General features: G+C 56.3%; 1 pseudogene; it reads left to right on the forward strand.

Moving 5' to 3' along the window:
* The first annotated feature begins 21,854 nt into the window (after positions 1–21,854).
* On the forward strand, positions 21,855–25,682 carry LOC139358944 (proline-rich protein 33-like; annotated as a pseudogene).
* The last annotated feature ends 1,137 nt before the right edge of the window (positions 25,683–26,819 follow it).

Raw genomic sequence — 26,819 nt, forward strand, 5'->3', positions numbered from 1 at the left:
GCCTGCCACCACACCCAGCTAATTTTTGTAGTTTTAGTAGAGATGGGGTTTCACCATGTTGGCCAGGCTGGTCTCGAACTCCAGGCCTCAGGTGATCTGCCCGCCTTGGCCTCTCAAAATGCTGAGATTACAGGCATGAGCCACCGTGCCCGGCCACTGGAATTCTTTTTTTTTTTTTTTTTTTTTTTGAGACAGAGTCTCGCTCTGTTGCCCAGGCTGGAGTGCAGTGGCCGGATCTCAGCTCACTGCAAGCTCTGCCTCCCGGGTTTACGCCATTCTCCTGCCTCAGCCTCCCGAGTAGCTGGGACTACAGGCGCCCGCCACCTCGCCCGGCTAGTTTTTTGTATTTTTAGTAGAGACGGGGTTTCACCGTATTAGCCAGGATGGTCTCGGTCTCCTGACCTCGTGATCCGCCCGTCTCAGCCTCCCAAAGTGCTGGGATTACAGACTTGAGCCACTGCGCCTGGCCTGGAATTCTTTAAAAAATTTTTTTGAGACAAGGTTTCCCAGGCTGGATGTAGTGGTCATAACTCACTGCAGCCTTGGCTTACTAGGTTCAAGTGATCCTCCTGCCTCAGCCTCCTGAGTAGATGTTACTGCAGGTGCACACCACCATGCCTGGCTAATTCTATTTTTTGTAGAGACATTGCCTTACTGTGTTGCTCAGGCTGGTCTTGAACCCCTGAGCTCAAGCAATCTTCCCCCCTCCCAAAGTGCTGGGATGACAGGTGTGACCCACCTTGCCTGACTCTAGGCTGCAGGAATTCTGAGGAATGGAGCCCCTGCAGCCCGGTTCAGAACCTACTGCTGTGAATCATGCTCTCAGAGGATCTGCCCGGGAAGGGGAGAGACCCTGTCCCAGATCACACAGCCACTCTTGGCAGGGCAGGCGGCTCCCCCAGCCTGGGCTGCAGGGCAGGTGAAGCCTGGAGACAGAGGCTCAGGCCTGTCCGGGGAGGGGGCAGGTAGGGGCAGGGACTCACCTTGCTGAGGGTGGCCTTGTCCCAGGGACTCAGGCTCAGGTACTTCCTCTGCTGCTCCTGCACAGGGAGGGACAATCAGGAAAGGAACCCAAAGGACTTCGTGGGCCCTGGATCGTGGCAGAGAGCGGGCCTGGCCAGCCACAGGCCACCCTGTCTCGCTGTTCTTGCAGACCCCCAGGGGGCTGCAGGGGTGCTGCCAGGGGCTTCCCTGGGTGCACAGTCTACTCAGTGTGACATTCTGGACTCCCCTGACATCTGTGACAGCCCCCTCCCCGCCTCTGCAGGTGCCCATTCTCCCGTGGGAAAGTTCTCCACGGGCAGAGCTTCTGCAGCCTGGGTGCGGGAGGGGAGTTGCCGAGGCTGGGTCCCACCATGGATTGCCTGACTCTGGGAGCTGTAACTGGCTCTTGTCTGCCTGCCCCGCAAATGCACTCCAAGTTAACGCGGTCACTGCCACACACCGTCAGGTAGCCATCGGCAGGCATTCCTGAAAGGGCCCTGGGCCTGCACTGCACCAAAGCGGTGGGGAGGCTGTCTAGGGGGAGGCTCCTGGCCTGGGGGGCCAGGGTGTTCAGGGCTGGTGTGGCAAAGCTGGCTGAGAGGACCCAGACGAGGGCAGGTCGAGGGGAGCCAGGGAAGGCTGGGTGATCAGGGATGGGGGCCAGGTGATGGGAAGACCCCTGGGCTTCCCTGGGCTGATGCCTCTCCCCTACCCTGCCCAGGCCAGGCTCACAAACCCGCTTGCTGAAGGAAGAGAAAGGGGTCCAGGTGTTCCTCGTACTGAGAGGAGTACCGCAGCTTTGTATCATCAGTGCCGCTGCCCTGCACAGGGTGTGTGTATGTGTGTGTGGGGACCCGGTCAGTGCCCTGGGGCCCAGTGGGAAGGGCAGGATCCCAGGGGAGCCTCAGTTTCCTCATCTGCAAAAAGGAAAGTGGAGGAGGGAGCCCCGGTTCCCAAAGGTGGGAGGAGAGGGTGCTGGGTGACAACATGAATGTGGCTGTTGCCTCGTGCCACAGGGGCATGGAGTTACCCACGGGATCAGGGCCACAGCGCCTCTGGGCACAGATGGGGAATCGAGGCCCAGGCAGGGCTAGGCGCAGGTGCCAAGAAGGTGGGTTTGTTGGGAGTGTGGGGGTGATCATGGGGGCAGGCAGGCACCTGGGAGAGGAGATGCCCCCCAGCTGGCCACCCAGAGCCAGCTGGTTTGCAGGGTCTGAGTGCCCTCTGGTGACCGAGGAGTGGCTCTGATGGGTGGGGACGGGGCTGGTGGCTGCTGGGCCCCTAAAGGGAGAGGGAGAGGTGAATCCCTGCCCCACTGTGGCCCACGCTCTCCCCTCACTCATAGAAAGGGTTTCCTGGCACGACATGGTCCTTGGGAGACCTGGGGGCTGAGAGAAGCCAGGCACAGGCCTCCCAAGCCCAGAAGAACTCAGCAGGTGAGTTTCTGATCCACTCTCTTGGTTAACTTTTGGAGTGTGGACCAAATTCTGTTTACATTTTTTATTATTGCTTATTTATTTATTTGAGACAGAGTTTTACTCTGTCACCCAGGCTAGAGTGCAATAGCGTGATCTCGGCTCACTGCAACCTCTACCTCCCAGGTTCAAGCGATTCTCCTGCCTCAGCCTACTGAGTAGCTGAGATTATAGGCGCCGGCCACCACACCCGGCTAATTTTTTTTTTTTTTTTTGGACAGAGTCTCTGTCACTCAGGCTGGAGTGCAGTGGCCTGATCATGGCTCACTGCAAGCTCTGCCTCCCAGGTTCATGCCATTCTCCTGCCTCAGCCTCCTGAGTAGCTGGGACTACAGGCTCCTGCCACCATGCCTGGCTAATTTTTTGTATTTTTAGTAGAGATGGGGTTTACCGTGTTGGCCAGGATGGTCTCGATCTCCTGAACTCGTGATCCACCCGCCTTGGCTTCCCAAAGTGCTGGGATTACAGGCGTGACCCACCGTGCCCGGTCACACCCAGCTAATTTTTGTATTTTTAGTAGAGATAGGGTTTCACTATGTTGGCCAGGCTGGTCTGGAACTCCTGACCTCAAGTGATTCGCCCACCTCAGCCTTCCAAACTGCTAGGATTACAGGTGTGAGCCACCGCGACCGGCCTATTTATTTTTATTTTTTGGAGACAAGGTCTTGCTCTGTCACCTGGGCTGGAGTGCAGTGGCTCGATCGTGGCTCACGGCAACCTCTGCCTCCCAGGTTCAAGCGATCCTCCTGCCTCAGTCTCCTGAGTAGCTGGGACTACAGGCACGTGCCACCATGCCCGGATAATTTTTGTATTTTTAGTAGAGACAGGGTTTCACCATGTTGGCCAGGCCGGTCTCGGACTTCTGAGCTCAAGTGATCCTCTCGCCTCGGCCTGCCACAGTGCTGGGATGACAGGTATCAGCCACCACACCCTGTCCTTCTGGTCAGTTTTTATGAATGAATCTCGACTGGGGCTCCGCTCTGTGGGCTTCTCCCGGCTTAGGGAGGGCAGCTACCAGGCAGGTAGGTTGGTGTGTGGGGAGATGTTGGAAGGCCTCAGGGGGCCCCTGGGGCCCAGTACTGCCCAGCAGGTCTCGGTCCTTGACCCTCCCACCTCCAGAGCCCTGAGCCGCCTCTCTCCCTGCCTGGCTCACCTGGAGCTGAGGCCAGGGGAGGGCCCTCACTCGGCCAGGGTAGCTCTGCAGGAACTCGATCTTCTCAAAGAGCTTGATGTTGTCGGCACGCAGACTGTCCAGCTCGCTCTGCAGGGCCTGGGGGGTGTGCTGGGCTAGGCAGTTCTCCTGTCGGGGGAGGGGCAAGGAGAGGGTTGGGGGAGAGGCCTCCGTGCTGGCATAGGTACTGCTCCATCTACCTGGAGTCCCTTCTGTGCCCACGACCTTCTCCTTGACCTGCCCGACTCTGTAAACCTGCCCCTTGCCCCACTGTGGCCCCACCCGAGACAGAAGTCAGGGATCTTGGTTCAGGTTTCTTCATATGTATTACATTGGTCCAAATGTAATCATGGTTTTTGCCATTAACAGTAATGGTGGCCGGGAGCGGTGGCTCACGCCTGTAATCCCAGCATTTTGGGATGCTGAGGCGGGCGGATCATGAGGTCAGGAGATCGAGACCATCCTGGCTAACACAGTGAAACCCTGTCTCTACTAAAAATACAAAAAATTAACTGGGCATGGTGGCGGGCGCCTGTAGTCCCAGCTATTCGGGAGGCTGAGGCAGAAGAATGGCGTGAACCCGGGAGGCGGAACTTGCAGTGAGCTGAGATCGTGCCACTGCACTCCAGCCTGGGTGACAGAGCAAGGCTCTGTCTCAAAAAAACAAAACAAAACAAAACAAAACTGGGGGGGCTGGGCACGGTGGCTCACACCTGTAATCCTAGCACTTTGGGAGGCCGAGGCAGGTGGATCATGAGGTCAGGAGATTAAGATCATCCTGGCTAACATGGTGAAACCCCATCTCTATTAAAAACACAAAATATTAGCTGGGTGTGGTGGTGGGCGCCTGGAGTCCCAGCTATTTGGGAGGCTGAGGCAGGAGAATGGCGTGAACCCGGGAGGCAGAGCTTGCAGTGAGCCGAGATCATGCCACTGCACTCCAGCCTGGGCAAAAGAACAAGACTTCATCTCAAAAAAAAAAAAAAAAAAAAAAGGAATGGCAAAAACCTTGGTTACTTTTGCATCAACCGTAATATATGACAGAGCAAGATCCTGTGTATATATTTTATTGCATTTATTATTATTATTATTTGAGACGGAGTTTTGTTCTTGTTGCCCAGGCTGGAGTGCAATGGCACAGTCTCAGCTCACTGCAACCTCTGCCTCCTGGGTTCAAGCAATTCTCCTGCCTCTGCCTCCTAAGTAGCTGGGATTACAGGCATGTGCCACCATGCCCGGCTAATTTTTTGTATTTAGTAGAGACAGGGTTTTACTATGTTGGTCAGGCTAGTCTTGAACTCCTGACCTCAGGTGATCCACCCACCTCTGCCTCCCAAAGTGCTGGGATTACAGGCATCAGCCACCTGTCTCTTTAGAGACAGGGTCTTGCTCTATCACCTAGTCTAGAATGAAGTGGCGCGACCAGAACTCACTGCAGCTTCAGCCTCCTGACTCAAGCGATCCTCCCACCTCAGCCTCCAAAGTAGTTGGGACTATAGGCTTGCACCAGCATGCCCAGCTAATTTTTTATTTTTGTAGAGACGGGTTCTCACTGTGTTGCCTAGGCTGGTCTCAAACTCCTGGGCTCAAGCAGTCCTCCCACTTCAGCCTCCCAAAGTGCTGGGGATTACAGGCATGAGCCATGATGCCTGGTCAGGTTTCTTCATACTTTTTATTGTCATTGGTATTAGCCTTTTAAAAACTATTATTGATATATGATACCCCTAACATAAACATCAGCATTTCAAAGTGTACAGTTCAGTCATTTGTATTCACAATGTTATGCAACCATCTCCACTACCTAATTCCAGAACATTTAAAATCACCCCAATAAGAAACCCCAAACCTGCCAGCAGTCACTCCCCATTCCGTCCTCCCCTATTGCCTGGCAACAGGCAGTCTCCTTTCTGTTGCTATAGATTTGCCTATACTGGACATTTCATGTACATGGAATCATGCACTGTGTGGTTTTAATATTTGCCAATCTAAGGGCAAGGTGAAATGGAATCTCATTTTTCAATTTATTCAAATGCTTAAATAAGTGTTTATTTCACACTATTCAAAATTCAAGCAGTGGCCAGCATGGTGGCTCACACCTATAATCCCAGCACTTTAGGAGGCTGAGGTGGGCAGATCACCTGAGATCAGGAGTTTGAGACCAGCCTGGCCAACATGGTGAAACCCTGTCTCTACTAAGAATACAAAACTTAGCCTGGTGTGATGGTGGGCGCCTATAATCCAGAGCCACCCAAGAAGGTGAGGCAGAATTGCTTGAACCTGGGAGATGGAGGTTGCAATGAGCCAGGATCATGCCACTGCACTCCAGCCTGGACAACAGAGCAAGACATCGTCTCAAAACACAGAAACTAAAATAAACACAACCAAAATGTGAGCAGTACAAAAAAGTATATGGCAGTATGGCGCTTCCTCTAAAATCGCTAAACATAGAATTCCCATGGGATCCAGTAATTCCACATCTGGGTAGATACCCAAAAGAATTGAAGGCAAGGGCCGGGTGCGGTGGCTCTTGCCTGTAATCCCAGCACTTTGAGAGGCTGAAGCAGGTGGATCATGAGGTCAGGAGATCGAGACCATCCTGGCTAACACAGTGAAACCCCGTCTCTACTAAAAAAAATACAAAAAAATTAGCCAGGCGTGGTGGTGGGCGCCTGTAGTCCCAGCTACTCGGGAGGCTGAGGCAGGAGAATGGTGTGAACCCGGGAGGTGGAGCTTGCAGTGAGCCGAGATGGCGCCACTGCACTCCAGCCTGGGCAACAGAGCGAGACTCCGCCTCAAAAAAAAAAAAAAAAAAAGAATTGAAGGCAGGGACTGGAAGAGATATTTGTACATCCATGTTCACAGCGGCATTATTCGCCACAGCCAAAAGGTGGAAGCAACGTAAATGAATAGGTGAATGGATAAACAAAATGTGGTCTGTATGCACAATGAAATAGTATTCCGCCTTAAAAAGGAAGGAAATTCTTTTTTTTTTTTTTTTTTGAGATGGAGTCTTGCTCTGTCACCCAGGCTGGAGTGCAGTGACGCAATCTCGTCAGCTCTACCTTCCAGGTTCAAGCGATCCTCCTGCCTCAGCCTCCCTAGTAGCTGGGACTACAGGCACATGCCACCACGCCTGGCTAATTTTTGCATTTAGTAGAGATGAGGTTTCACCATGTTGGCCAGTCTGGTCTCGAACTCCCAACCTCAAGTGATCCGCCTGTCTTGGCCTCCCAAAGTGCACTTCGGCAGTGAGGAGCAGCTGACTACCACTCACCAACCTTTCACAGGCCACTGGCAGAGCCGAGGGGTCAGGGCCCCAAGGTAGGGGGTGTCAGGCTAAGATCCAGAAAGGCAGGTTGGGGCCTCATCCACCTTTTTGTTTTTTACAGACAGGGTCTCAGTCTGTTGCCCAGGCTGGAGTACAGTAGCACCATCACAGCTCACTGCAGCCTCCATTTCCTGGGCTCAGGCGATTCTCCCACCTGAGCCTCCCAAGTAGCTGTTACTTACAGGTGTGGGCCACCACACCTGGCCTTACCCGACCCTTCGAAGGTTGCTGCATTGCAGGCGTTGGGGCCTGACCTTCTTAGAGGAAGGGATTGCTCTTTGGGGATCTGGGTTCTCAGGCGGTATCACTGTCTCCTTTTCCCTTCTCCTCCTCCCAACCCTCCCTCCTCCCATGGGTCAGGCCTCTCCTTACTGTAGAATAGGGCAGTGGCCTCTTTGATGGGCTCCAGGATCTTCCCCAAGCGGTGCTCGGCGGCACCCTGCAGGTGACAGGAAGAGATGAGGAGGTGCCTCCGCACAGTGGGCACGGAATATACCCTTTCAGCGTGGCCAAGGCAAATGTCGGGGTGGGTGTGGCAAGGAGTGGGTGGGGCCGTCCAGGGTGCAGGCTGGCTGCAGGAGGGCCCGGACCTAGACACGTGGCGTGGACTACCAAAGACACGGCTGGGTCCCGAGTCACTCCTGAGCCCAGAGTTCAGCAGCAGTGGGGCTCTCCTCATGGCCACTCAGTTTTGACATGCTTCAGACACCTGGGCCTACCTGGCCCTGCAACCAGCCTGCCACGTGACCTGGGGCAGCCCAGACTTCTCTCCTGGAGTCCCATTGCTGCCTCTATAGAATGGGAGGTGGGCAAGGAGATGCCCTCCCTGGCCTCTTTACGCCCCAGGCTGCTGTGATCTCTGAGCTCCAGGTCCTTTAGCTGGGAGATGGGTACGTGGTCCTGGCCTTGCCTCTACCTCTGCTCTCAGGGCAATGCCTGGAAAGAGGGGGCTCTGTGCTACCTCTAGGAATCCCTGTGGCCTCTGCCCCATGGCCTGTCACCCCAAATCGGGAGCAGGGTGGTATGCATGGAGTAAGCAGGGAGAACCCAATGGTTTTAGATGACAGCCCCTCTAGGTTGTCACCAGCTGCCTGGTACACAGGCTTATCTGAGAAGTCAGTGTTTGCAGAGGCTAAAAGTACCCTAGGCAGGCGGTGAGGCCGGCACAGGGCAGGAGGGTGGGCTCACCTCAGCTTTGGGCCGCTGGATGGATTGAATGATGCTTAGGTCCTGCTCCAGATGGGCGATCAGCTCTCTCTGCTCAGTGGCTGTGGCCACAGCCTCAGTGACACGGACCTGCAGCTGCGCACAGTGTCCTGTGGCCAAAGGAAGACATGGCCGTCAGAGGGAGCCTGGTGGGACCCTTGGTCCCCTCTCATGGTTCTGCCTCTCCAACCCACGGTCTGGAGTCAGGGCCACCTGGATGCCGTGAGAGTGCTGGCTATCGCCTTCCAACTCACCACTGCCTAGAAGACCCCATTAGACCTAGGGCCTCCTCCAGGAAGCCCTCCCTGACTGTCAGAGGCACTCTTGGCCCCAAGCACTCTCTGGATTGGTGAAATCCCCTGGGTAGGAGAAGGAACTCAGGTCAGGGATTTAGGAGAAACCAGTGCAACGTGGCTCTGCCCACAGCCGTCTGGGGGGCCCTGGTCAGCCCCTTTCCCTCTCTGGGCCTCACTTTGCTTGTCATGCAGGGCAAGGAGGCTCAAGCTGCTTCCATGGCTGATGTTCTGGGATAATGTCCAGAGAGAAGCCTGGGGGTAGGAGAGGCAGAGAAAGCGGTGGGGGGTGCAGTGAGGGTGTTTAGGGGTCCCACCTCTGGGCTGACAGCCGGGGTGCCTGGTCCCGCCCCCAACAGAGGCTCCAGCTGCCGTGGTGGGGACGGTGTGGTCCCCAAGGAGTCCCGCGACCCACAGCCCTGTCCATCTCTTCCTTCTCCAGGTGCCAGGGTCGTCTTTACGATAAAGCATCCAAACCGTGACTTTCCTGCCCTGCAGGAGGATGGGAGGCACCCAGACTCGAGCACGCATCTCCAGGCAGGACTTCAGTGGCCCAGGAGCCAGGCAGCCCCGAGGGTGAGGTCTCACCCTGTTTCTGGTTGACTGTATGACTCAGGACTGCTGGATCCCCCTTTCTGGTCCCAAATGGTGACATATAACATAGTGACAACAAACCTTGCTTAGGATGAGCTGTTGGGGCCGCAGAGAGGGCGACTGAGGCCTGAGACCCAGGACGCTGTCCTTCGGGGTAGGCTGCGCAGCCACCAGGGGGCACTGTGGCCTCAGAAATGCACAAAGGCTGCAGGCTGTGGGCAGTGCCGGGGAAATAGTGTGTGTGGCCTCCTCCGTGGACTCCTCCCTGACTGCATGGCCCGCTGATCGGCTGTCCCACCTGCCCTCGCTGGGCTCAGCGTCCTGGGCCAGGATGGGGCAGCCCAGCCTCACCCCTACATGCTCCTGGGTTCCCACTGCACACCAAAACTTTATAGATGAGTCAGAAAAGACGATTCACATTTTACAGTCGAAGAACAGAGGCTTCCAAACCTGGGACCAAACCCAAGGTGTCCACCCCCAGCTCTGTCTAAGCCCTTCCCCACACCAGAGTCTCGCCTCCCTCAGGCCCCGAATGGATTTCTTATTTTATTTTATTTTTTTGAGACAGAGTCTCACTCAGTCACCCAGGCTGGAGTGTAGTGACTCCATCTCAGTTCACTGCAACCTCTGCCTCCAAGGTTCAAGCAATTCTCCTGCTTCAGCCTCCTGAGTAGCTGGGATTACAGGTACCCGCCACCAGGCCCAGCTAATTTTTGTATTTTTAGTAGCGGTGGGGTTTCGCCATGTTGTCCAGGCTGGTCTTGAACCCTCAACCTCAAGTGATCTCCCCACCTTGACCTCCCAAAGTGCTGGGATTACAGGCGTGAGCCACCACGCTGGGCCCCTGAATGGATTTCTTCCTTCAGACATTCACTGAGCCCCGGGGTATCTGACAGGAGGGTGGTGTCTGCGGAAGTGAGGAGGGAATGAGGCAGGATCCGAGGGCAGGACCCGGCTTTGGAAGGAGAACTGTCTGGGGCAGGGTTGGGGGCTGGCCCTGTGTCACCTGCAGGGGCTTTAAGCAGACTGCAAAGGGGAGAGGTCCAGAGAGACGACAAATGCCATGCCCTCCTGGCCTGGATGCAGAGTTCTTGGGCCCTGGCCTGTGGGATGGGATGGCAGAGCCAGCCACGCACGCTTAGGAGGGGAGGCGGACAGCAGTTGTGAGATGTAGGGAGAGGAAACCACCAGAAAGCTAATGGGGCCTTGGGTCACATTAATGGAAGTGAAGGGCCTGGACTAAGGGAGGGGATGCTTCAGTTTGGCCACAAACAGGAGCACATCCAAGAACTGTGCTGGGACAGACTCCTGGGATAAAAGGAGGGTGCTAAACCCCAACAAGTCTCAGGAAAGCCAAGATGAGGGCCTGGGGGACAGACAGACAGGGCTGAGATGGGGAACCTTTGGAGAGGTGACTTTTGCCTGGCCAGAGCGAGCCCTTGTCCCTGCAGGTGTGTGCCTGGCAAGAGGGGTGGATAGAAAACTGCTGAGATGATTCCTTGCACTTCCTGTTTTATCTGCCCCCAGTCTGTGGCCACCCCAGTGTGGTCTTGGTCATGTCCCTGGGGTGGCAGCGACTTGCAGCTCCCAGTGCTGTCCATAGGCACTAGGGAGATGATGGGGTATGTAGGCCTAATCCCTGTGCACTTGCTCCTGTGCCTGCTGCAGGGGTGGGCACACTGTACCACCATGCATATATGTGACATTCTGGCAGGTGTGAGCACCCTGGCTGCAAACCCTCCATCCTAGGCTGTCCCAGTTCCCAGCTGGTGGCCCGCTATCCTGGAAAGGGCTCATGTGTTAAGCTGGCCTGGAGGCCTGGCCATTACCTCTGCTGCAGACGCTCTGGGCACTGGGTTAGCTCCTGAGGGAATCTCGGGGTGCAGGGCTGAGTGTCTGTGGGAGGCCCTCCCTGAAGAGGTGGCTTGGGGTGATAGGAGCCCAGGCCGGTTGCACAGGCAGCAGAAATGGGGGTGGCTGCTTGAGGCAGAGAGAACAGGATGAGTAAGACAGGGCAGTGGAGGCTGGCAGGCGGTGAGACTGGAGGGAAGGCTCTCGGTAGAGGGGGACACTGTCCCAGAGCCCAGCTGGATCCCAACAGCAACCAGAGCTGTGTTTTGAAACTGTCACTCCACGTTGGGAGGACACGAAAGCCAGGAGACTGGCTATGTGGGCTTTTCCGAGAGAGGGGCCTTAGTTAGATGAACTTAGAGAAGTTCACCTGCCATGGGAGGGTCCACTAGCCCCCACCAGCTGCCTCGCTCTGCCTCCTCTGCTGGAGGCTGGAACACGCAGGTGGGGAAGTTGGGGGTCACAGCTCTGGTGGCCACTTGATGTCAAGTCCAGAACCGGGCTTGCATTCTGGCCCTGCCTTTTATGAATTTCATGACCTTTGGCAAGTTCTTCAACCTCTGGAGTACAGGGCTCTGGGGCGAGGCCACAGAATGAGCTGGAGAGAGAGCTGTGGACCCCATCGCTGTACAGAACCCAGGTGGGGAGGCCCGGGCCCGGCCACCTGTGGGGGAAGGCGTGGGTAGCTGCCTGGCTTGGCTCTGGTGTGCATGAAGTGCTTGTGAACAGCTAAGGGCACGCGTGTGGTGGGGGTTGGACCCGTGGACCTGAGCCTGGAGATGCAGGTTGAGGAGATCTAGGGCCCCAACAGTCAGAGCTTAGAAGAGTTTGGGGGGCTTGGAAGAAGACAGGAAGACGAGGGAAAGTTTGGAACTTCGTAGCGACTGGTTCGATGATTGTGACCAAAATGCTGTAATGAGTGAAGACTCTGGGGCGGGCGCGGCGGCTCATGCCTGTCATCCCACCACTTTGAAAGGCTGAGGTGGGCAGATCACCTGAGGTCAGGAGTTTGAGACCAGCCTGGCCAAAATGGCGAAACCTCATGTCTACTGAAAATACAAAAAAAATTGTCTGGGCCTGGTGGTGGGCGCCCGCAATCCCAGCTGTTGGGGAGGCTGAGGCAGGAGAATCGCTTGAACCCAGGAGGGGGAGGTTACAGTGAACTGAGATGGCACCACTGCCCTCCAGCCTGGATGACAAGAGCAAAACTCCATCTCAAAAAAAAAAAAAAAAAAGACTTTGGGATACTGTTTTGAAGGCGTGATTGTATTTTGCAATGTGAGAAGGACATGGGATTTGGGTGGGGGGGCAGGGGTAGAATGATACAGTTTGGATATTCATCCCTGTCCACATCTCATGTTGAAATGTAATCAAGTCAGGTGCAGTGGCTCTTGCCTATAATCCCAGCACTTTGGGAGGCTGAGGAGGGAGGATCACTGGAGCCCAGGAATTCAAGACCAGCCTGGGTAACATAGGAAAACCCCATCTCTACAAAAAACAAAACAAAACAAAAAAACACATACACACAAAATTAGCTGGGTGTGATGATGTGTGACTGTAGACCCAGCGACTCGGGAGGGTGAGATGGGAGGATCATCTGAGCCCAGGAGGCAGAGGCTGCAGTGAGCTGTGATCGCGCCACTGCACTCCTGCCTAGGTGACAGAGTGAGACCCTGTCTCAAAAAAAAAAAAAAAAAAAAAAAGTAATCCCCAGTGTTGCAAGTGGACCTGGTGGGAGGTGCTTGGCGGACGGAGCGGATCCCTCACAGCGTGGTGCTGTCTTTGAGATCGGGATCTGGTCGTTTAAGGAGTGTGGCACCTCCCCCACCCCCATTCTCTTTCTCTTTCTCCTGCCCTCGCCATGTCTTACACCTGCTCCTGCTTTGGCTTCCATCATGAGTCAAAGCTCCAACGCCTCCCCAGAAGCCAAACCAACGCCAGCACCACGCTTTTGATACGGCCTGCAGAGCCGTGAGCCAAAGCAACCTCTTTTGCTAAATTACCCAGCCTCAGGTATGTCTCTATAGCGATGCAAGAACGGCTAATACAGAAAATCAGGAGTGGTGGACAAGTCCAGTGAGAGTGCTACTGTGAGTGTGGCCAGAGCCTCACAGAGTGACCCACAAAGGGGGTCCTGCAAAGACCCTGAGAAGAGGCAGCAGGAGGCAGGGGAAAAACCGGGAGGATACATGCAAAGCCACCAAGATGAAGAGGGAGGGCCGGTGAATGTGGAGGTGTGATATCCTACCTTGTTTTAACCTGAATGGACTCTCCCTTAGCTGAGAGAGCCAGACGGACTCTATTTGCCTCCTTCATTTGCAAGACATCAAGGACTCCTTACTCACCCCCTTTCTCAAGGACTTAACTTGCGCAAGCTGACTCTCAGCATATCAAAGAGTGCAATTAACTGATAAGGTACTGTGGCCAGCTCTGTCTGCAGTTCCCAGGAATTCCCTCGGTGATAGTACCCTAAAGCCCCCGCGTTTGTATCTGGTTGATAGCACCCAGAGCCCCCGCACCTGTCACCTTGTGATGAATTTAATAGCCCCTACACCTGGAACTGTTTGTTTTCCTGTAACCATTTGTCTTTTTAACTTTTTTTGGCCTGTTTTACTTCTGTAAGATTGCTTCAGCTCAATTCCCCCTCCCCTTTCTAAACCAAAGTATAAAAGAAAATCTAACTCCTTCTTCAGGGCCGAGACAATTTTGAGTGCTAGCCGGCTAATAAAGGACTCCTGAATTAGTCTCAAAGTGTGGCGTTTCTCTATAACTCGCTTGGTTACAACAGAGGGTCGGCGGTCAGAAGCTACAGAGAGGCTGAGCGAGGTGAGGGTGTTATCGTCGAGATGGTGGAGGCAGGCAGGGCTGCAGGGGTGTAAGGCACAGCCCAATGGATAGAACTGGTGGAAGCGGGGTAACGTGTCCAAGAGGGGATCTTGAGAGGCATGGAGTGTGCGGAATGGACCATCTGCAACCCAGAAACCCAGGAGAGAGGAACAGGCTTCGTTTCGGGGAGAGAGGGGTGACAGGTGACGGGTAGATGAGTGAGCATCAGACAGCGGGAGGGGCTCAGAAAAGGAGTCTATGGGGCAAGGGCCCAAGACGGTCCCCTTCCCCTCAGGACAGACCGTGGGACCTCATCCTTCTGGGAGAACCTGGAAAGACGTCCTGGAGGGGGCACCTTGCAGAGGGAAGAGGGAATCAAAGCATCTTTAAGGTCAAGACTTCAGGAGGGCCCGGTGCAGTGGCTCACGGCTGGAATCCAGCACTTCGGGAGGCAGAGGTGGGAGCGTCACTGGAGCTCAGGTGTTTGAGACCATCAAAGCACGTTTCTGTCCTTGGGTGAGGAGGGTGTGGGACACAGACCCGCTCACATCCCGCGGAGGAGACGGCATTGGCCAGGCCCTTGTGGAAAGCAGCCTGGCACTGATGTCAAAGCCTCAAGAACATTCACAGTCTTTGACCCAGTAATTCCAGTTCTGGGAATGTGGCCTACAAAAATAACCCTGAAGACGGAAAATGCTTTCCAACCAGCATTATCTATGAAAGTAAAATATTGGGGAAAGCCTGCAATAGGAGAAAGGTTAGGAAAGTTATGGTTTGTCCAATTGATGGAATATTTTGTGGTCATTGAAAATATTTAAGAAGACCCTGGGCTGGGTGCGATGGCTCACGCCTGTAATCCCAGCACTTTAGGAGGCCGAGGCGGGCAGATGACGAGGTCAGGAGATCAAAACCATCTGGACTAACATGGTGAAACCCCGTCTCTACTAAAAATACAAAAAATTAGCCGGGCGAGGTGGCGGGCGCCTGTAGTCCCAGCTACTCGGGAGGCTGAGGCAGGAGAATGGCGTGAACCTGAGAGGCGGAGCTTGCAGTGAGCCGAGATTGTGCCACTGCACTCCAGCCTGGGCGACAGAGCAAGACTCTGTCTCAAAAAAAAAAATAAAAAATAAAAAAAGAAGTCTCTGCAAAACCATGGAAAAATACTTATGAATAGTGCTACATTTAAAAAAAGCAGAATTCAAGGCTGCAGAGACAGTATGATGTTTGAAAAAAAACAGCACCGAGTTGAAATTTTCTTGGTGTGGGAAAAAGGAAGAAAAAAGGCTTTTTATTTCTTTCTGCTCTTTTCCACAGTCTGGCTGGCTGGGTGGGAGAATTATAGATGACGTTTTTTTTATTTGACTTTCATATATTTTTCAAAATTTTTTTTCATGAGGAATTTTACTTTCAAAATGAAAACACACAATTTTTCTAAAATGAGAAAATATCTCATGATCTGGCATTACTTTACTTAAAATCACGGAAAAATAAAGTGCAAAGGGTGGAAATATGCCAGCTATACCCTTTAGATGTCCTCACTCTGCTACTGAGACTCTGCAATGCTCCTCGAGTGGAGCCAACAGTAAGCGTGTGCTAAGATGCTCTAAGACTCCACCTTGTGCAGAGCAAAACGCAGGCAAGAGCGCTCAAGAGGTAAAAGGATGAATCACGTAGTGGGTGCTGTGGCTTGTGAGTACTGATCAAAAGCAGAAAGTCGGAAGAGCTGCATTAAAAAAAGCAAATCCGGCTGGGCGCGGTGGCTCACACCTGTAATCCCAACACTTCGGGAGGCCAAGGCAGGTGGATCACAAGGTCAGGAGATCGAGACCATCCTGGCTAACATGGTGAAACCCCGTCTCTACTAAAAAATACAAAAAATTAGCTGGGCATGGCAGCATGCACCCGTAATCCCAGCTACTCGGGAGGCTGAGGTAGGAGAATGGCGTGAACCTGGGAGGCAGAGCTTGCAGTGAACTGAGATAGCGCCACTGCACTCCAGCCTGGGCGACAGAGCGAGACTTCGTTTCAAAATAAATAAATAAATAAATAAATAAATAAATCTATGAAGTGCTCACAAGCAGGTATGATGAGGACAAGCTCCTCCAAATTCTGCCCCAAAGGGGAACGGGGGCCCCTACACAGCAAGTTATTTTGGACACAGTCAAGGTGTCATTCTGAAGTGGGTTTCTGGGCTGAGTCTCCCACCTTTCTCCCACTTCCTGACTCACTTGCCTGTCGATTTTCACATATAGGGCTCTGGGAGTCCTTGAAGTATGGCAGGGCATGGTGTGGTCCCCCGAAGGCCATGGGGTGATGCAGTCCCTGACTCCCTGCACCCCGCCTTCCTTCCTCGTCGGTAGCCCCCTCCTGTAGGAAGCCCAGATGACCTTGGGCAAAATCACACCCTGCTGGGCCTCTCATTTGCATCTCCCAGGTGACCCTTGTCCCCCCCACCCTGCGCTCTGAGTATCCTTCCAAGCATCCCTCCCAGTGCAGGCTCCAGGCATCTGGCCCTGGCCCGGTCCTCCGCCCCCACCCGGAACACACTCAGCACCAGGCCTGCCAGGACCCACACTCACTTGGGTTTCAGCTTCTCTGGTCAGCACACCACCAGCTTGGGGAGAGGGAGAGACAGCCTGGGTGAGACTGGGTGGCCTGGGGCCCCGGGTTCCCCCTCGCTGAAGGCTGCCCTCCTTTTCAGCTGAGTGTATCCCCAAACCCCAGAAACAAGAGGGTCCTGCTTCTGCTCCAGGCCTTCAAAAGCCCCTGGTGGGGTCGGAGAGGAAGAGCTCAGGGCCTGGGGCTGGGAGGAAGGGTGAGGAGGAGGAAGGGTGAGGAAGAGGAAAGGAAGAAATAGGAGCGAGATAGGCAGCGTCCTTGAAGGCTAGGAAGGGAGGAGAGGCAGGAAAGAGGCCAGGGGCTCGGAAAGAAGATAGGGAAGGGGCTCGGGGGAAAGGGGAGGGGACGCTCACTGCCCGGTCTCTGGCAGTGCTGGCTGGTCCCGCTTACTCCCCTTCTGCTATGTGTCAGAAGCTCGGAGCGGTGGCACTCACAAGGCCCGGGCAGCCCGACCCCTGCGGCACTTTGTGGAACAGCAAGGTCTGGCCCTCCGAGGGGCCAGGGGAAGAGAAAGAGGACAGAGGGAGCGAGAGGCAGGGCAGCGAGAGATCCCAGCCAGTGCTCTTTTCCTTGCGTCAGCCGGAGCCAGGGTCCTGCACCTCCAGCAGCGGGCGGTGGGGGGGGGGCCTTACCTTCCACGTCCTCTTCTGTGGTGTCTTTGAGGTGGCAAAAAGCACAAGCACACGAGAGAGAAAAGCCAGTACGGCTGGAAGGGAGCAGCAGGCAACGGGCCCACCCCTCTCACTCGGACCTTCTCTTCCCCAGTGTGTGCCTATGGGGGCCTACAAGTGCCCCGACCTGGGGCCGGTGAATCAATGCCTGGGGAGGGGGGTGGAAGGGGCTGGTTGCCCAGTGGAGCCCCTGCCCTGAAGACCTGGTGGAGAATAGGAGGGACACGGAGACCTCATGGGGCAAAGTTGGGGGCTAAGGGCACTGGGTCTCATCTGTCACCCCGATCTGTCTTCTTGGCTCTGGCAGGGCCAACCTTGGAATCTGAGACCCTCCCCACCAAGAGGGCGTTGCAGCCAGGGTGAGTGCAGCCCCTTCGCTTGGTGCTTTCTGCAGCCTGACCCCTGCCTTTGAAGTCTGTGTTACTGGGTGGAACTAGCAGGTCATGGAATGACTATAGCCCTCAGGCCTCAGGAGCCTCCACCGGCAGTGTGATGTCTAACTCCTTGCTGGTCTCAGCCCCAGGAGCCCCTACCTGAGTCCAGAATACCCACCACAGGCCCCATCCACAGGCCAGGAGCCCAGGCGAGCTCACCCCTGACCTCTCCGGGGCCTGCCCTCTGACTGTCACATGGCTGCTCTCCTGAGACTGGGATGGACCCCTCTGGGACCCCTCTGCTACCTCTCCCTGGCCACCTCTGGGACCTGCCTGGTGGCTTCCTTTAGGATACACACAGCTCCTGGACCCTGGGGTGGACCTGGATGTCCTGGCCCGGCTGGGGCCCAGGAGGGTGGTCTGCCGCTGGCTTAGAGGCACCTGCCCACTCTGTCCCTTTAGTTTCTGCTCTGGGCCTTAGGTGGCAGCAAGGCTGTTGACACACGATGCCCTCGGCCCTCTGAGTCTGACCCAGTGCCATCCTCTGCACTTGGCTGAGGCCAGCAGGCCTGGGCCCGGGCATGGGGGTGGGGGTCCTGCCTTGACAGCGCCCTGCCCGGGGTGCACTGGCCCTTGAGCCCTCCTCGCTGGCAGATCCCTCGGGAGCCCCCTGCATCCCACAGAGAGCCCGCCAGTGCTCTTGGTTTTGCTGGTGGGCCTGAGATCACCCGTTCCAGATACCTTGAAGGGTGCGCGTGCGTGGGGAGTGAGCAGTGGGACAGCGTGAGTGCCGCAGCCTGGCCCAGGGCCTGGAAGGAACGGTGTGGTAAGGACAATGAATGGGCTATCGACCCCGGCCTCCGTGACTTAGGGGTTTTGCTGGATGCAGTACCTGGCTGAGGAGGAGCCCCTCGGGGTGGGAAGGCCAGCCAGGGAGGAGGATGAGGTCGGGTGGAAAGCTGAGTGCTCGGGGGACCAACCGCACAGCTGAGTGGCAAAGCTCTCCTGGTGGCCCTGCCTCCTCTGCTCCTGCCCCCCTCCCCTGCTGTCTGTCCGCTGGCCTCAGTGCTGCTCCCAGAGTGACCTGGTGGCCCTGTCACCCCCACAGGCCATCTCCTGGACACCTTCTCCCTGCATGGCTGTATCCCCATCCCCCTCCTAGCATGTCCCTTCTTGTCCAGGGGACTCTCCGAGGCTTGAGTAATGCAGTAGCTCAGGCCCAGGCAGGTAGGACAGAGGGTAGGGGCTTCATCTGCCATCCCTGGCCAGGGGCCTTGTAGGCTGCAGCCCCTTTGAGCTTCCTGACCTCTGCGTTGGGCATGGCCTGGCCTCCATCCAGATTTTCAGGAGCAGGGCCATGGGGTTGCTGTGGCCATGAACGGGAGGCTGCATCAGAAACAGCAGAGCTGTGGCTGGGCAGAGCTCAGAGGGACAGGCCCTGGGGTTGAGCCAAGGGGTGCAGAGGATCTGATGAGGGGTCAGGGCTGGTCAGGGGCAGGGGGGCAGTGGCTGCCTCCTCAGCACTGCTGACCCCAACTACCCCCTGCCCCTGGTGCTGTCCTCTCTGCACCCCAGTGTTGAATGCCCAGCTGTGGCCTTTGGGCCTACCTCTGCTGGCTGCCCTTGGTCACTAGGGAGTGCTGTCACTGGGTGGTTCCAGTCGGGCAGGGTGGCCGGGATGCTCTCTCAGTGGCCAGGGCATCTGAGAAAGGATAGAGGCATGTCACCTCCCTTGTGTGGGTGGTGGCTCTGTTGAGGTTTTGCTTTTCTGAACTGTGTGTATTCACGAGGCAAGCAGGGTTTGACATAAAACTTTCAGAAAATAGTGCCTCTGAGGAGCTGAGAGAATGAGAAAGTGAAGGCCAGACTATCAGAGATTGGAGGGCCTGCTCCTCAAACTGGCTTCCCAGACACCGAGGGCTGCAGGGCTGTCAGGCCGCAGTGCAGGACTCAGGAGAGGAGGGAGAAGAGGAGGATGTCCCCAATAGCTGTCTGCTATTTCGCAGTTGTCATTTCATCCACCCATCTATTCATTTCCATGCATTCACTCTCACTACTTCCAACTTCCCTCCTCCTCTTCCATCACCCATCCCTCCATCTGCCCATCCCTCCATCTGCCCATACAATCACCTAAACATCTAGTCATTTATCCCTCCATTTCATCTATCCCTCCTGCCATCCATCCATCCATTCATTAATCCCTCCATCCACCCACCTATACATCCATCTATCCATCTCTTCATCAATCCATCTACCCATCCACATATCCATCCATCCCTCCCTCCCTCCATAATCAATCCATCCATCCATCCACACATCCACTCATCCATCCATCTGTCCACCCACCCACCCACCTACCCCTGGACTCATTCATCACTCCCTCCAACCATCCCTCTCTCCCTATGTCCATACATTCATCCATTCCCTCACCCATTCATCCACCCACCCATTTACCCATCTTCTCATCCCTCCCTCCCTTCATCCATCTACCTATCCATTCACTCACTCACCTATCTATCCATCCATCCTTTCATCCATCCATTCATCTATCCATGCATGCATCCATCTTTTCATTCATCCATCCATCCACCTATCCATCCACCTACCCATCCCTTCATTTATCCATCCATCCATCCATCCATCCATCCACCCACCCTCCTACCCATCCACTCACTCATCCCTCCCTCCCTCTGTCCATTCATCCAGTCATCCACTGTCCATCCACTAATATATCCCTTCATCCATCCATCTACCCATGCCCTTGAGGTGGATCTTGCCCTCAGTGGGTGCACAGTCAGGGCACAGAAGTTTATATTCGGCTAGACATGGTGAGGGTAGGATATCGAAGACGTTCTGGAAAAGGAAACCTGGACCCCACCCATTGTATGTGCCCTGACTTAGACCATCACAGAGCTTATGTCCTGGAGTCTTACACTGCAAAGGCCATGAGACAGGTCAGACTGCCTGAACCCAGAGGCCACAGTATGCTCTGTGGTGTGAGAATGGGCTGGCCACTGGCCCAGCCTTTCCATCCTGGTCAGCCCTGCCCCTTAGTGAGTACAAGACAGTCAGCACACGGGAATGCACAGGGAGCTTTATTACACAAAATGGGGAGTGAGGGGTGGCAAGCAGAGCGCAGAGGGGGAGGCAGCATCGAGCATCCTGCATCGTTGTCAGCCCTTAACCTGCAGTTTCCCCTCGGATCTGGGGGTGACCCGGCCTCTCTGCACAGGCTGTGCCTCAACCTCCTACCTTCCTAGAAGACACTTGGCCTCTCCAGGGGTAAATCCCTTTGGCCAATGATCAGGAGTTTCTTCCCTCCCCCAAGTAATGAGAAGCAGACCTGTGGGGGTCAGAGAGTGGAAGGGCAGGGAGGCAAAAAGGTCCAGGAGCAAAACAGTGTGGCAGCGAGGGGAGTCAAAGAGGCGAGAGTAGTCCATGCTGGCAACAGGAAGCAGCTCCTTAGCCAGGACAGGGGGGCGGATGTCTGGCCGGAATCTCCTCTGGGTACAAGGAGGTTGCCACACAGCTGGACTTACAGACCCAGGAAGCTGGAACATAGGCATGGGGTGCAGGGAAGGGCCGCAGACCTGCCTCCTACAAGCCCACAGAGTCTGCTCCCTGTGCCTCTCTCTGCTGGCCTCCCTGCCCTGCCCACACCCCCTCTTCACCACGGGACAAGACGCCTTGCTGAGGGCTGCTTCCCAGTGTGAGCACTTGTGCTCTGGATCTGGGACTCTGGCTGGAGACCTGACTCCAGGTGGAGGGAAGGCAGTCTGCCTGCCAATCAGCCTGCCCACCCCGGGAGCTAGAACTGGGGTTCTCGTGGTTCCTGCAGTCCTGGCGTCCAGAGGAGGCCAGCAGCTGAGAGCGAGTCCTGGACAGGCTCCTTCCATCCCCACCCCTCCAGCAGCTCTGTTCTGGCTTGGCAGAGCCAGCCCCCACCAGCAGCAGCCCCCAGGCCTCCCTCCTTCCCCAAATCAGACAGCCTCTGGCTCAGACATGCCATTTGTCAATGTCCATGCAAACGTGGCACCCACAGACCAGGGTGGGCAGCTTGGCCGAACCATCCCAGCTGGGTCTGCGGGAATATCCCATATAGCATAGCTCAGCGAAAACTGCTCCTGCCTTCCGGCCAATCTGTCTGTGATGATGCAGCCTCAGCTTTCTCGAGCTTCTTGGCCGCCACCCTTCACCGCTGGCTCACAGTGGATGCAACTGTGGTCGGGCCAGCGACGACGGCGGGGCACCTCTCACGTGTCTGCAGCCAGCCGCTCTTCCAGCCCTGGGAGTGGCCGGCAGCTGGCCGGGGGCATGCCTCTCACTTGGGGCTCACCCACGGCTCCCACCCTGGCCCGGCTCCCACAATGGCCCACATGGCATTGTGGCCTGACCCAGGCTGTGTACTTGGGACCTGCTTTGTGCCAGGGTGGCATGGAGGACAGAGCCCAAGAGGCAGGTTCTAGCCCCGTCCCTGGAGGGACTCGGCCTCTGTGACCTCATTTCTACACTAGGGTGATGGTGGAGTCACCCCAAAGTCTCTGAGGAACAGTCGAGCTCAGGACACCCTGGGAAGGTTCTGGGTGCTTGGGAAGCAGAATGGTCAGGTCTCCACACCCCTGGTCCCAGGTCCTTCCTGGACCAAGGGAGACACAGACCTCCCACCTCAGGAGGGAGGAGGGCTGGCCTGACCGCCTGTGTACCTCCCACCCCAGGACACAGCCATGCTCATCTCGGCCACGTCAATGGCACCCGAGGTGCATGGCCCGAGTGTCCAGGGAACCCCTGGATCCCCACCGCCCCTGCTGCCCAAGACAGGGAAGGAAAACCTGCGTCTGCAGAAGCTCCTAAGGAAGGCAGTCTGGAAGATGATGATGCAGGGTGCGCACCTCACCCCACCTGGGGCCGTCCACACCTCCCTATCCCCCGTGAGTGAGGCCAGCCACGACCAGGAGGTCACAGCCCTGCACACTGCTGAGGGCCCACACCCCGTGGAAGCCCCAGGCCTTCCTCAAGCCCCACGCCTCGCTGAGGCTCCCCACACAGTGGCTGCCCTAGCCCCCATTCCCCGCACACCCCCATCATCCACCACATGGTGTCACCCCTGCAGAAGTCCACGTTCTCCTTCAGCCTCACCCAGCGCAGGATTCTAGCTGCTCACTTCAAGGCCACGGGGCCCCAGGTTGTAGCCTTGACCTTAGTACCTGCCCAGCCCCTTAGTTGCTGAGACCAGCTCGGTCGGGGAGACCCTAACCCAGTGGCACTAGAGGAATTAGACACACACACAGAAATAAAGGGGTGTGAAGTGGGGAATCAGGGGTCTCACAGCCTTCAGAGCTGAGAGTCCTGAACAGAGATTTACCCACATATTTATTAACAGCAAACCAGTCATTAGCATTGTTTCTATAGATATTAACTAAAAGTATCCCTTATGAGAAACAAAGGGATGGGCCGAATTAAATGAATAGGTTGGGCTAGTTAACTGCAGCAGGAACACGCCCTTAAGACAAAAATAGCTCATGCTATTGTTTGCGGTTTAAGAACGCCTTTAAGCGGTTTTCCGCCCTGGGCAGGCCAGGTGTTCCTTGCCCTCATTCCCGTAAACCCACAACCTTCCAGCTTGGGCGTTAGGGCCATTATGGACGTGTTACAGTGCTGTGGAGATTTTGTTTATGGCCATTTTTGGGGCCAGTTTATGGCCAGATTTTTGGGGACTTGCTCCCAACACTTAGTGGCTTGTCCCTGTCTCAGCCCACGTGGCTGGGGCACCCACATCATCCAGGTGCATATCCAGCTGGTACCATCCCCTCACGATGGAACCCCAGAACCCCCCAGGATATCCCAGAATGGGGATCCAACAGCCCTGGATGGGAACCCTGAGCCCCCGCCAGGATATCCCAGAATGGGAATCCAGAGCGGCTGGCTGCAGACACGTGAGGGGTGTCCCACCGTCGTCGCTGGCCTCAGTGCCCAGAGAGGCTAGTGCCAGGGCCATGGTGCCTATAGCCCTGACCTGCCACACGCTGGAGCCCCTGTGGGCCCTGGCAGAGAGCACCTGGAGGAAACCTCAATGGGTGGCCCCGCCTCTGAGGCCAGGTGAGTGTCCAGCCCCGCCTGGGCCTCATCCCCTGAACTATCATCAGGCCCTCACCCATGCCCTGTCCCCACAGTTGCGTCCAAGTCTCAGCTGAATGGCTGGACGTGGCTCAAGAAGCAGCTGCTGGAGGAGGCCCAGGAGCCTCCATGCCCGGAGTGGCAGCAGAGCCTGCAGCCAGAGGTGCCCGCCCCCACGGAGCAGGAGATACCCACCCTCTCCGCACCCCGGGCCCTACCTCCTGGGCCTCCAGAATGTGGGATGCAGAGCTGTACTGCACGTCAGTGGCGGAGGCCCTAGGGTGCCTAGCGGGGCCCAGTCGTGGGGAGTGCACCACGGCCGGCCTCACCTGCCTGCCCTTCATGTACTGGCCTGGCTTCAACGTCCTGAAGCTGCAGGAGGCCATCCGGCCCCACCCACAGTCCACTCCATCCTGGAACTGAACCCCACACCCAGGAACTTCAACTGCACAATGACCAGCTGGAGGCTCCAGTGAAGTGGCTGGAACAGCCCCCAGACCCAGAACCATGGGGTGGACAGAAAGGCGGGCTGAGGCTCTGGCTGTGGGCCCAGAGACACTGCATGAGGAAGTACCAGGGCCCAAGGGGTATAGAGTGCAGGGCAGCCTAGGAAGGGCAAAAGGGGTGCCAGGATGGTGTCAGGAGGTTTGTCAGGAGTGTGGTCAGGTGGACGGGGCAGAGTGGGTGAGCTGGAGCCCCCAGGCTGCACTGGTGTGAGGGAAACAGAAGGGGCCTGCATTGGGATGTGTGATAGGGACCTTGGGTGTCAGGAGGGTGGTCAGGTGGACAGGGAAGAGCAGGCAAACTGGAGCCCGCTGGTTGCATTGGAGCCCCCCGGGCTGCACTGGGACATGGGATGGGGCCTTGGGATGAAAACTTTAGGTAAGATGGCAGAGGATTGCACCTACTGACCTAGCCCAGGCTCTTTAGGGGCCTGGGCCTTGCATCATTCCTCCCTTTTGCTGTCAAAGGATTGAGGGCAGATCTCTGCTTGTTGAGGCGTGGGTATTATCAGGCTGGCTTGGCCACTGGCGTCAGGAGCAGAGTCAACAGTTTTGCTGCCTGTGCTTCCTGATGTCAGAGCCAGACCCTGGGACTGGGGTGCATGGGGGAGCCCCCAGCCAGCATGGGACTTGGCACCGACACGAGTGCTCAGGGGCAGACCGGGAGGGGCTCATCAGGGGGTGGAGAAGGGCCCAGCGTGACCTCTCTCACTGCACACCTCCGCTCCCCCTACCTGGGCTGACAGCCCTCTGAGGGAGCAGAACTTGAGGGGTTGGCTGGTGGGAGCGACAGGGTCTCAGCATTGGCCATGCCCGGGCTTGAATAGCTGGATGAGGAGGGAGCCCTCAGTCCCAACCCTGTGAGAACAGGTTGGCCGAGCAGGGCCGAGAAGGGGCTGTGGTCCAGGTAGGGACAGTGGAGGGCCCAGTAGGCAATCAGCCAGGCTCTGGTAGGGGTCGCCAACCACAGGAGTGGGACACAGAGGTACCAGAAAAGGCCTCTGCTTGAGAGTCAGGATTTAGCAGGGAAAGATGGTAGGAGGCCGGCTGCCCCACCCTGGGGTGTGATGGGTGCTGGAAATGGAGCCCAGGGCCCAGGTCACTAATAAATGTGTGTCTAACCATGGCAGGAGTGGCACTGCTCTGTCTGCAGCATGGGATGGGGAGGGCATTAGGACCCCTGAATGGTGCTCGGCTGGGACAGGGAGTAGGACCTAAGTTCCTGCCCCTCTATGGACCCCCAGCACACACAAGGGCAGGGAACCCGAGCTCCATGCCATCCCCTTCCTTCAGTGCTAGCCCTTGGCTCACCAGGCTGCCCCTCACTTCTCTCGTGAGCCATGCTGGGGCTTTTGGGGAGTCCCAGATGGGAACCTTGAGCTTTCCTGCTGGAGCAGTGGCTGAGCCGGGCTGACTCTGGTGAAAAGAGCCGACTTTGAATCTGGTGACAGATGACAGAGGTGGTGTCTGCGCAGGGCTGGGAGACTGAGCTGGTCTAGGTTCTGGCCAACTTGGGGCCCACCCCTGCAGCCTGCAACAGGGCTCCAGGCCCCCTCCAGCCCGCCAAGTTCTCAGCACTGTGCGCATGTGTGCACCTCGTCCCGCTCTGTGGGTTGCTGGGGACTCACTGAGATGGGAGGCCTAGGGCGCCAGGTCCCCTTCCACAAACACTTTCTCATTCTTTCCATGCCTGGTGGCCACAAATGTATACCTCTTCTCAGATGGGGTGCTCTGCTGGGGAAGGAGACCAAGAATGAAGATGAGAGCAGCAGAAAGGAGATGCTGCTGCCTCCACCTCTGGGAAGCCCTCCCAGATGCACAGAGGACAGCCCCTCTTTGCCCACCCCTGCTGCACCCACCCTGCTTGCACCAAACACATTTAATTGTTGATGAGGTCTTGGAGCCTCCCTTCTGCTCCCAGAGGCTTTTCTTGCTCATGTCTCCAGCCACAATATCCCGGCAGCAGCAGTAGGATATGTCACAAATGCAGACCCCTGCATCTTGGGGAGTAGAAGCCCTGGGTCCTTCTCTCTTCCCTTGCCTTACCTGGCTGGGGGCCTGGGACCTGCCTACCTAACCTTTTTCTGTACAATCCCAGCGGAAGAGGCAGGGAAAGGAATAAAGATGCCATCCACTGCCACTCAGCCAACACAGCCTTCGACACCAGCAAAGGTGAACCCAACCCTACTGCAATACCTCAGTGTTCTGTCTGCACACATTCATCCTGGACAGTCCCACACTTGTCTTAATAAGGAAACCTGGCCTGCTGCTAAACTCCCGGGTGCTAGCTCTGCAGCCCAGCCTTTGCCCCTGGAAGGGACCTTACTGTGCAGAACAAGAGTCTTGGCCCCAGACTGAGCCTGCACCTCATCCATCTCCCACCGACTCTTGGTACTGGCCATGGCCATGCTGTGCAGCTCTATGGAGGCCTGGCGGGCTAGCTTGGGGGTCCAGCCAGATGCAGAGGAGGCAAAGCATCAGGATTATGTTAGTGGACGGCCACCGTGGACACATCCGAGGGACACACGGGGCAACCCTCTGCTTTGTCTTTGTATTTTCCCTGGGAGAGCTTTCCCAATGCAGCCCTAGAGTGGGGATCACTGAAAGGATGTGCCTTCATTCAATGCAATTGTGAGACACCTCCCTGTCCTGAACAGCACCCAGGGAGATGACGGTGCACGGGACAGATGTGGGTCTTCTGCCTCCATGCTGCTCATGGGGTAGGGTTGGGGGACCAGGGATTGGATGGGGGGGGGCGTTGAATGGATGGAGGGACGGTGGTTAAATTGCGAAGTACTGGTTGGATGAAG

Source organism: Macaca nemestrina, chromosome 15, assembly GCF_043159975.1.
Source record: "Macaca nemestrina isolate mMacNem1 chromosome 15, mMacNem.hap1, whole genome shotgun sequence".
Classification (NCBI taxonomy): Eukaryota; Metazoa; Chordata; class Mammalia; order Primates; family Cercopithecidae; genus Macaca; species Macaca nemestrina.